The sequence below is a fragment of the Gavia stellata genome, chromosome 11 (assembly GCF_030936135.1).
Source record: "Gavia stellata isolate bGavSte3 chromosome 11, bGavSte3.hap2, whole genome shotgun sequence".
NCBI classification, from domain to species: Eukaryota; Metazoa; Chordata; class Aves; order Gaviiformes; family Gaviidae; genus Gavia; species Gavia stellata.
The window spans coordinates 26,265,425-26,276,892 of NC_082604.1; positions in this window are offsets into that span (position 1 = coordinate 26,265,425).

Genomic DNA, 11,468 nt, shown 5'->3' on the forward strand with positions numbered 1-11,468 from the left:
GCAGTAACCATCAGTGCTAGTGATTGATAAATGGGTGGGGAATGGGAACAAATTTGAGACACAAAAAGGCAGAAACAAATGTTTAAATTTAGACTTCTGTCCTCAAAAAGTCCCTGCCTGTCAAATATGCGGAAATAAATTATGAAAATCTTGGCATTTGATATTTCACAATGACAGCTATGACATTCGTGAGACGTATGCTGCTAAGTCATTGCCCACGGCAGGTTTGTACAGCATGCACAGCTTCTCCAGGAAATGGGCAGCGCACTTGAATACGTTTTAGAGACTACAGAATACACTGACGGTCCAGTCTGTCTTCTAGGGCAGTCTCAAATCTTGGCTGGTCACATCACATAGCATGGAGATACCCTTTTTGTAACACATGTGGTCTAAGTGCCAGCTGTGTCACTCGGGTACATCCGGACAAAAGAGTTTTAGGTAGTTGGACATTTATCTCAGGTCAACAGTTTAAAGTCAACAATTTATGTAGGGCACTCTCAAAAGTTGGATCTGCCTCTCTTGACATCAGTGACGAAAGTCCTGTTAATTTCCAGGGATCTGCATTTTATCCACAGGCTCCTGCTGCCTTACCATTTCCTTCTGTGCTTGAGCTGAGTTTTCAGAAAATGCCTAAAATATTACATTTTTCTCCTTAAATCTTCCTTTTTCAAAATTACTATAAAAACAATGTGAAGACAATTTGGTTCCTGATGGACTCACACCCCAAATCATCATGCTAATCATTTTCATTCCTTATTTCCTGTATTTCTCTGTCTACACCTGCCTGTTATTTTTTGTGTAGACTGAAAGCTTTGTTTATTCAGTTTGTACAGCACCTGGCACAATTGATTCCTTTCCCTAGAGAAGAGCTTCTAGATGCTGTGCTAGTTTAAAAAAAAAAAAAAAAAGCTTAGTCACCTTTTGCAGACAGAAGTAGGGAATACTATAATAAAAAAAGTCCTTTAACAGGATTAACATTTTTATATATGTGTATGATTTTTCATTAAGGCCTTTGAATTTGGAAATAACTAATGAGCAAAAATAGTATAATCCTTTATTATAGGGATTCTTTTTCTGTCGTTACTTTATAGAAGAAAATAACTAAAAGTTCAGAAAAATTTCAGATGTCCTAAGATGATATTAGATGGATCCTGTGTTTATTTTTTGAGTTACAACATTTAAATGTCAAGCGTCCCCAGGAGAAATAAATTATTCATTATAATTAAAAAATGTAATTTTTAAAAAATCATTTTTTGGTGACTAAGCAGCATATTCAGTGAGAATGTTTCTTCTTTTGTACAATAGCTGTGTACTTTGAGATAATGTTCTAATTAACCTAATTGCAGTTACTGTATTGAACTGTAGGTTGAGATGCAAAGTGTCATGGCAACTAGCAAAAAACCTCTGCAAGCCTCTGCTTTTCCAGTATAGTCTCAAAAATAGCTCTTTATTATAGGAAATAAGGAGGTAAATCTTCTTAACAAGATAAAGCTTAAACCAAGAAAGAATTTTCCCCTTTGCACTTGATGGTAAAGCATAAATTAAGCATTTCTGCTTCAATTTAATTAGCATAAGCCATCATAATAATGTACCCCATAAGTGTTTGCTTTTCCCGTCTAGAGCAAACCTCCTGTGCTCAGGAGATTTACAGTAAATCATTGAATATTAATTTCTTGGATTTTATTGAAGAACATTTTACACAGTCAGCTTAGGAGAGAGAACAATCATTTTCTTTCCCTTGCAGGAAAGATCTTATTTAATACTGTGATATTAACTAAAAGGAACTCCATGAAATGCTGCTCCAGTTTTATGATCTTGCTAAACTCTGGAGACTGCTGGAAGTGGGAATTTCAGAAAATAGGAAGTGTATATTTTAAATATGTCTGACTCAAATGTCTGATAGTATTACATCTCTCTGTTCACTGCGACTTATGTAATCTTTCATTTCATTAACAGTTGTAATGCTAATTGGAAAATTGCTTCTCAGTTTAATTCATAGAAATATATGGTTCCATACAGGCTGAGTAACCATTGCAAAACTGCCATAAATTCTGAAGAGAGCTTTGCATGAATAAAGGTCACAGTTGGAGTGTAATAAATTATATAAGTGTAAACCATAAGGGATTGGAGTCTACTTACACACTGGTGCTCTGGTAATATCATCAAACAAAGCAAAGGGGTTTACTGTATGTGCTATTTCCCATAAATTAGCAATCTTGTCTAATATAGACACCTTTTCCTCCACATCTGGGCTTTCTTTTTTTTTTCCTGAGAAGTAAAGTTCATGTATATTGAACTTCATTTCCACTGACCGCTTATGTCTGTGCTTTCTGGAGATCTCAAAATACTGTTCCGTCAAATTACAATTTCATGAGCTTTTTATACTCTCTGTCATTAACTTACTGATTTTGGAAACAAATATTTATGAGTTCCATTTGGTTTTCATAGGCTTGCCTGGGAAACAGGGCAGCTGGGAGCAGCCTGCTGCCAGGACCACTTGTGCTGCCTAGGATCGGTTCCCTTCTGCTCCCCACCGCAGCCCTGATGGGACATGGGGCTTGACCTTAACTGATTACCAGAGTTTTCTGCTTCCAATCATGACTTTCCCATGTATCCCACTTCCCAATGTATCTAACATTCTTCTTTCCACAGAGAAAAGCCTTCATAAAAATATGTCCTTAAGCCATGAGCTTGCATTGAGTAGCTGTGAGGTATAGACCTGAAAAAGAAATGCCAAAATCTAGAATCTTTTCTTCCCTCCCCTACCATCCAGCCCAAATACCAATTCATGAGAAAAGAAAAACAATAGTTTATAGCTAACACGGATACGGGCTTCCTAGGAAACACAAGATGGGATAAACCATAAGCAATTGTCCCTTGAATCCTGTAAATAACAATAGGTCCTTAACCAGAAGGAGGTAATACCTGTTATCATGGCAGATTTTGGCAAAGTAAGGGCCAAATGTTTATCTTGGTGTTCCAATAGTTATTCACGAAACACATATTTGCAAGGCTTTTGGTAATGGCATTTCATATCCAACCACTTGATATGCAAAAACGAGTACTTGCATAAATGAATTGGAGCTGTGAATTTACAACTCTGCCATCGGTACGCACAAACGTAACTTGTCTGCACAATTTTGTAGTCATAAACACTTATATTTGCAAATTAAAGCTGGTCAGGAGGCAAATCCAACTAAAATACAAATGCAGAAGTGGTGACCAATGTAACACACTGTCTGGTTGACTGCACTTAATTTCCTTTGTGAGACTGTAGGCAGTTAAATCCCACACTGAAAAGTCCCTGCTGCTCTCTGGCTGCTGGAAAGCTGGAGCACTAGTTCCAGCCTTTGAGGTCTGATATAAATCTCAACGAATCCTCCATGAATGAAATGAATTGCAGTCTCCAAAGTCCTCTTATTTTGCTTTAAATTAAACCCTTACGTATTTCTAAACTTTTTTTTCTTTTATACCTAAGCATAAATGTTTTCTCTAAACAGTTTTAAGTACTTAAAAGAATATGTAATTTTATACTTCCTAAACACCTTTCTGTAAGGAAAAGAACATAAGAGGTCTATAGAGATTAAGGACTCAATTTAAAAGTAATCAAAAACTCATTTTTTCCATGAATATTTAGACCAGTGACTTGCCAGAAGTCACACCTGAATCTGACAAATTCCAGGCTTATTTTGCTTCAGTCAAGGACCATCATTTTCTCCTGTTCCTGCATAGGATTTTTTTTCGTGCTCTGACTGCTCAGTATCATCTAGAAACACGTCTGCTGCCGCTGCTCTGAGCATGAGCAGAAACAAAAATCCGAGCTTCAAGAGCAGAGGATGACTGATCACACCCCTGAACGTCTTACTCTCCGTCACTCTGCAGCCCTCGGAAGCAAACATGAATTCAGGGAGAGGGATTCACAGAGACAGCATTTCGTAGCTAGCAAAAGGCTGTAAAGTTTTGAAACTAAGTCGTATTGCAAAGCTGGTTTTGCAATTTGTCAAATAAAATGTCCTTAAGCTATATTCCGCTGCTTCTAGTTCACAACTGGAGGCTTTCCTTCGTTTTACCCTAAGACACAGTTTGAAGTAACAACAAATCGCACAATGTAACTGGGTGAAATTTGAAATTTATTTACTTTTTAATGCAATGAAAACTTTTTTTTTTAAACTCCCAACTTCTTTGCCAATGGGGGTTATTAGATCTTCGGTTTCTGTGGTGTTCCTACACACGTTGAAGTATTGCATTGTCTCCAGCTGCTGGGAGCTCTTTTCTTCCTAACAAATGTCAAGAGCTGTTTTGCTAATTCTTCTCCTACATGTCATCCTTCCTCATTTATCCTCCCAATGACAATGACATCTTTTCCAGAGACACTTCCCCCCAAGCTGTCACCTTATTTATTTCTTCCTCTGTCTTGCCTTGAGGAACATGGTAAGCATGAGGACAGTGCAGAGGGTTTCTCACATTTGTTTAATTTGTTTAATCCGCTTGGAACAGTTGTGTAGGTCTGGCCAAATTAGGTACAAATCTCTATTTTTTTAAAATAAAGCTATTTTTCTTAAACATATGTGTAACATCATTATAATGATTGAATAAAATCATTTTGTGACTGTAGGGTCCTTTATGGCTTTCCAGTCTGAGCTCTGAATAGCACAGCCAAAAGTTTCACAGGTTCCACCATGATGTCCGTCACGCTGTTGAGCTACACCCAATCTTTCATGAACGTGCCTGACGATGACTTAGAGAATTCAAGTAATGAAAAACCTTTAACATTCCCGAACAAATTAACAACTAACAAATGCTGCTGTTGACACTGCAGACCTTTAAATTCCCTTCCCCCAAATGGTTTCAGCTTCTTGTAGAGTTTCGTAGAAATATTGGCTTTTGTTACATTTTTTCACAAAGTTTGTGTTGAGGTGAACACCTATTCTCTTTCTAGATTTTTTCCTGTAATAATTTCTACTGCTATGAGAGTTTCTGTTGCTGATGGTTTTAATCTTTTTTATTCCTATGTTCTCTCTCAGGAGGAAATATGCTTGTTTTCTGTCCTTTCTTTAAATAAATATTTGCTTATCACTTCTTTCACTGGTGTCTGAGATGGCTGTTACAAGAGTAATACATACTCTAAATGCAAGAAAATAAAAATTAATGCACACTACATTTTCTTCAAAGATCATGAAGGTTCCAATGAAAGTTGAGGGGAGATGGGTGTATAATTTAACTATCTTGAAAATCCTGGCCACAGGTTATATTATTAGCTATTAAGACACAGTAGCATGAGTCAGACTCTTTCCACCACATGGGAAGATGTCTTTTGCTAACCCAAAGACCACAGTAAAAAAAGCAACCAGCAAAAGAAAAAACAGAAGACAGGATCTCAAATCTTATCTTGGTGTATATAAGCTCAAAGACAACAAAAGCTCTGAAGATAGAATGATTTGTATCAGATGAGAAATAACTCAGGTTAATGAAACATCAAAAAAGGAAGATATGGACTTCACAATATTCAAAGAGACGACACTTTTAAAAGAAATAAAATTTATCTAGTACAAGGAAAGGATATGAATACAATTAGGAGGAAATGGTGGTTGGAAGAACAGAAAGAGAAGGGCAAAAGAAAAACATGGGAAAGGATGAGAATAAATATCTAGATGTATTCTACACTGATGTGCAGAGATTTATCATGTGTTCTTATCTCCTCCATTAGTACTAGAAATACTTCCAAATCTCCAGAGATGTAATTAAATAATTCTTCATTTAAAATGTTACCTTCTAAAAAGCTGTTGTTTTGCACATGCATTTGAATCAGTTCACAATATTGTTGGAGCAGATTTTTGCCATTAAGTTTTTTAATATTTCACATGCAAAATTATTTTTTCAAGAGATGTTTTCCACTGTGTCATGCAATCAAAGATCATACCAGGTAACAAAGCATTTCTTTAAAGTCTTGGCGTGTGTTTTGTATGCTAAATGATGATTCAGTTTGAACACGCTGGTGAGGACTACCTCCCAACAGTGCCGTTAACTATCTCAGAGTGCCTCTATGAAGCTTTTGTTTGGCTTCATCAGGTAAATGAGAAGGCTGAGCTGTTTGATACCAGCTTCACTGCACCTCTTCATTTATGTTGCTGCCTCAAGAAGTCTCATGATGGTAGAATGCCTTGAAGATACACATTTTCTAAACTCATTCCTCTGAAGCATTAATTCATATTTCTCACAGAGGTGCTGAAAAGGTGGTTTTTTTCCCTGTAAAATAAATAGTGTGTCATGAAAAAGTATTTTCACACTGCATGGAAAAATAATCTAATGTTGTAAAGTGCTACTGCAAGGACTGGGAAGACATTACAAAGTCTGTTTCACGTGTGAAAATGTAAGGAAAATCAAACTGCTGTGTATTACGGATCAACTTTAAAAAGGGAATTCATGATGCTTCTGCTTACAGACCAAGTTGTCCTGAACAGTGATTCAAGAGTCAAAACCTATTCCCCAGTGTTGCATTCTACCTACACATGCTGTCTTAGGTATTAAATGGAGTTCAGGCTTATGGGAAAAAAAAAAATCTAGGTGTTTTCTATTTATTTGAAAAAACATTTCCATGGTGGCTGTGAAAAATATAGATTCCTAGTTATAATGGGTTTACATTTCGTATGTACAGCTAGTTTTATTTCTCTTATTCAAGGAAGCACAGTCTGTTTCAGTTCTAAGGAAGAGTATAACTGCTTGCACACATCTAGCAAAAACTTAAAAGAGAAGATCAGCATTTTCACCATTCTCCCCAAAACAGTATCCGAGTCCTGTCTAACCAGTCCAGAAGACAGGTTTCAAAGTCAAGGACCCTTCAAGGACATCCAGAAGCTAACTTTATGTGATTAAAAGGCTTTACTTAGTTTCCCAGCTGACTCACAATCACTGTAATACAAAGACAGTCATTCCATGAAGGTTCAGCAATAAAAGATTTCCTTCTCTAGGACTCCAAACTATTTTGTTCTGGTGCATTCCAAGAAAGACCCTGTGGAAATCTGAGCTTTTTCTTAAAGAAAAAGAAAAACAAAAATATCCAAATGCAAAACCACACATATACACACAAAACCAAAACACTCTTTTTTTTTTAGTTAAAAAAAATAAATTAATTTCTCTTTCATAGTTACATTGAAAACAGTCAGCTACCTCTATTCAGCAAGAGAATTCAAACAGATTTTGGATTCTGCATCTATTTTACGTATCTATCCATTTACCAATGTTTAACAATTGACATATATTTGGGGAAAAAAAAAAAAAGCCTTGAAATGGGGATGGTCTGTAAATACTTCAGCAGAGCAGTCAAGGACATCATTATAACAATGTTTGAAAAGTGCCCTTATCCCTACAGGAATTTCCCCAAAACAGCAATTTGTGGGGAAATGCCAAGAAACTTCTTCAATTTTCCAGCAATGGGTGAATTACCCCGTCCCTCAGATTCACCAGAAAGGTTTGCATTGTGCGGGTTTGTCAACCTGCAAATTTTGTGAGTGCAATCCTAATGTCACAGTTACAAAGATAAAGTCAACACAATCTTCACATTTTGAGGTAAGGAGAGAGATTTTGCTGCCTTTTAAACAACTGGGGAAGGTGAGAAACAGCAGCAATTGTAGGAATATGAAGTGCTGAAATATGCAATTAGGAGAGGTGTCTAAAAACTTAATTGAACAATGACATGCTGTCACCAGCAGCTTAAATACAATCCAGTAATGACATTTGCTATAAACCATGTCAAAATGAAAAATAGGTGTAAGCTGACGTGTGGAGTGCTTGAGATTTCTGTGCTGCTGATGGATATCCCTACAGAAGCAAAACAACTGACAGGAACATAAACTTCAGCTGTGATTACCCTGTAATTAAATGGAAGCAATAAAAGATCAAGGTAACAAAACGTGGAACAGGACCTACGAAATATGAACAAATGTTGACTCAGTAATTCTGCTGGAGTCCAAGATTTAGGCATAACAGCAATAGTCGGCTGGTTGTCGCTGGTGCCAGCTTTGTCTGCCTCCTGTAAAACAAAGCAGTCAGTTCCTATTTCCCCCACATTTGTCCCCTTACTGTGTCATATCACGTACAGGTTTATAGCTCCCTGGTAATTGTGAAGGACCTTGGCAGTGCTTTTCCTAACAGAACACAACGGATCTCACAATCCCCACTGCAGGTCCACCTCTGGGAGTACTTTCCTGGACTTTCACTGATTGTCACTAGGAATAGAGATGTGCTTTTCCCCCAGCTGTCAGACTCCAGCCTAATTTTCAGTTTAATAGACTGCACATTATTTTAGGGGAGCGCTCTCTGGTTTATTTTAGTGCAGTCAACACAGTCAACCCAGTGCTGAGTACTCAGCTCAGGAGTCCAGGACAAAAAGTATTTCTTCTCTCCCGCACCCTTTGTCTGGCATGAGTTTTATTTCAAACAACTCTGAATAGAGATATAAAAGAAATTAAGGATGAAACACAAAATACGATCCATCTGCTTCAAATGCTCCAAGGTTTGAACAAGAGCTATTGGATGTTTCCTACTGTTTATTAATAGATAATAGTAAATGGAATTTGTTAAATAACTTCAAGATACATTCTTAGGAAAAAAAAAATAGCATTTCTTTCATTAAACACATTTTCTATTATTTACCAACTTGTAGAGCTAATTTTAATAAGCTGAGAGCAAGTAATACTAACAGTAAATAATTCACCCTAAATTCTGTATTGAATGCAGCAGACCCTTACTAATCCACATTTGGCTAATCCCCACACTTTATAACTCACACAAAAGAGTCTCTCCCTTCACCTCCTGTCTCTTTGCAAAGATTTACTATCATAATGTTTCAGTGACATCGCAGACTGTTGGAATCTCATTATTTATACAGCATAAATAATTAAACTAGACCCTCTTTTTAAAATTAAATGAGCCATGTATTTCTGAACTAGTTACCTTAGTTATAAATTGTGCCAAAAGCTGATCAACTCTTACATGCAATTAAAGCGTTCACTGACCTCTTGCACTGAGGCTCCAAAATTAGGAAAGTCACCCAGGCAAGGACAGACCGCATGGGATGCAATATGGACAGCTTATCTCTCAGCAGTATGGTGCTTAAACTTTTTTTCCCCTGTTTTCTTGGAAGCCAAAAGTCACCGGTTTTGGTGAATATGTGTCCAGGGGTTTCTGACGCTCACTCAGTCGTTCACCATCACACACACTGGGACTGTTGCTCGCACCTAGAATCACTACAGAATCACTAAGGTTGGAAAAGATCTGTAAGATCATCAAGTCCAACCGGTGAGTGGTACTTGTGGAAACCTCAAATTTATTAGTAAGCAAATAGTTTTGCCCTTGCTCGTACTTACCGGTTGCTAGTTCCTCAGTGAGCAGAAGGTATAGCCCAGGCTGCCATGGGGATCAGCTCCAAGCAGCTCTACGGTGCTTGCATGGCCCAGGAGACACAAAACCCTTTTCAAGGGCTGATGGCTAGGAAGGCATCTCGGAAAGAGGTGGCTTAGGTAATTTGCTAAAATAATACTTTTCATTTATCAGTCTCACCATTTCCGTGCATGTTTTTAAAAGACGAAAAAAACGAGGATGCAAAGAAGGAAATCCTTGGGCCAAAGGGCAGTATGTATGGCAGTATACAAGCAGGGTGTCTTGTTATGCAGGGAAAGTTCGATCATTTAGATGCATGACTTGTTTTAAACCTCATAGAATATTATTTATTCCGAGTTACCTGAATAAATCTCTGTTTAATCCCTTGGTGATGACAGTCAGAATTTCTCAACTCTACGCTTTATGCGTTAACACTTAGCATTTGGAAATCCTGATTAGCAACACAGACAGTTGGAGGGGCAGAACCAAACCGTAGTTGAGGCTTGTGGAAAGCTGTTTGTAGCAAAGACAGCTAAATAAATAAAACAAGCTTCCTTCACCGCTCTTAGTGCAGCCACTTGGGCAGGGTATTTGGTGCCGAAAAATGCTCATAAAATAAAAATATCTGTCCTAAAGGTGTTTAACATCTCACAGGCAACAGTCATCAGTGTACAGGATTGGGCATTAGCTGTGAATATTGAAGGTATGCATATGCTTTACTTGTGCAGACAAAACTCCAAATGAATTCAGTTCAGGTTACGTGCATGTAATTACAACGGCTTGGTCTCTTTATGTATGTGTTAGCTGAAAACAAATGAGATTTGTTTGATGTTTCACATTGCATCATGGATAAAAGATCTGTAGCAAATAGCAAACCTATTGCTTTGATCCTGTGCTGAAACACAGGAATGTAGACTGAGGTCTCAATCCAATTCTCAGACACAAGAAAACATTCCTGATCATAGCACTGGCTGAAGGAAGGGTATATATATCTTGATTTTTTTAATTTAAAAAAAAGACTGAGAAGAACCCATTTTTTCTTCTCTTAAGTAATTACTTTCTTGCATCGTGATCAGCAGCGCACATTCTGCTGCAGGGAAGCAATTGTAAAAACAACCACATAAAACTCAAACTCAGGGTAACATAACACAGTGGCTGCTCCATGCAGAGACTAAGAAAAAATCTCCTTCTCCTATTCTCTATTGCAGATGATGTATTGCAATTAAACAGATAAACACTGGTGCATTTAAAATTCAACAGAACGAAAATATAGATTAAGGGTTTATTAAAGATTTGAACGGAATTCTTGGTCTTTACCATAATAGCTGCACACCTTAGAAAGCAGAGACTAACAAAAATCAGTTTATAAAAAGTGTGGAAACTTAAGCAAAGCAGAAGAGTACAGATAGAAAAAAACCCTCCAAACAAATGCAAAAATCCTGTTACATTTTTTTTTCAATGAAAACAGGATTAAGCTGGAGAGTGTTTTAATTGTCACTTATCAAGAAGTGGGAAAAACACATGGACATATGCTAAAGAGCAAAAAGGGTATCAGAAAAAGATTGCTAGACTATGTTACAGTTTTAGAAATAATATCTAAGTTAAATGCATAAAGGAATTAGAGAATGAATGTTTTCGTTGCCTTCAGTTTATTTCAGTACTCATATAAGATACCAAAATACATCCAAGATGAAATAACCTAATTATTCTGGGAGATCAATGGAGGTTTTCTCCATCAGAGAGCTGATTGTTTTAGCCGCCTTTGCCTTCTGGATAGTCAAATTAAGCCCAAGAAATATATCACCAAAATAGATATTTTTGTATATAAAGATATCGAGTGAAAGGGAGAAAGTTTTAAAGACATTAACAACAGACTTTGTATCAATCTCTAAGTTCAAAGGAGACTGTTAGTTATAAGGGCTGGAAATCTGACTCCTATGCAGGTGTGTCATGAATAACTTGTACCAAGATTTCAATTATACTATTTTAGCTTCTCTTTTTCTTCCTCTGTTCCTAAGAAAGTATACTTAATATTAGCTGAAGAAGCAAGTGTCAATACAGTGAAACAACAATATTTTTTTCTTGGCTGG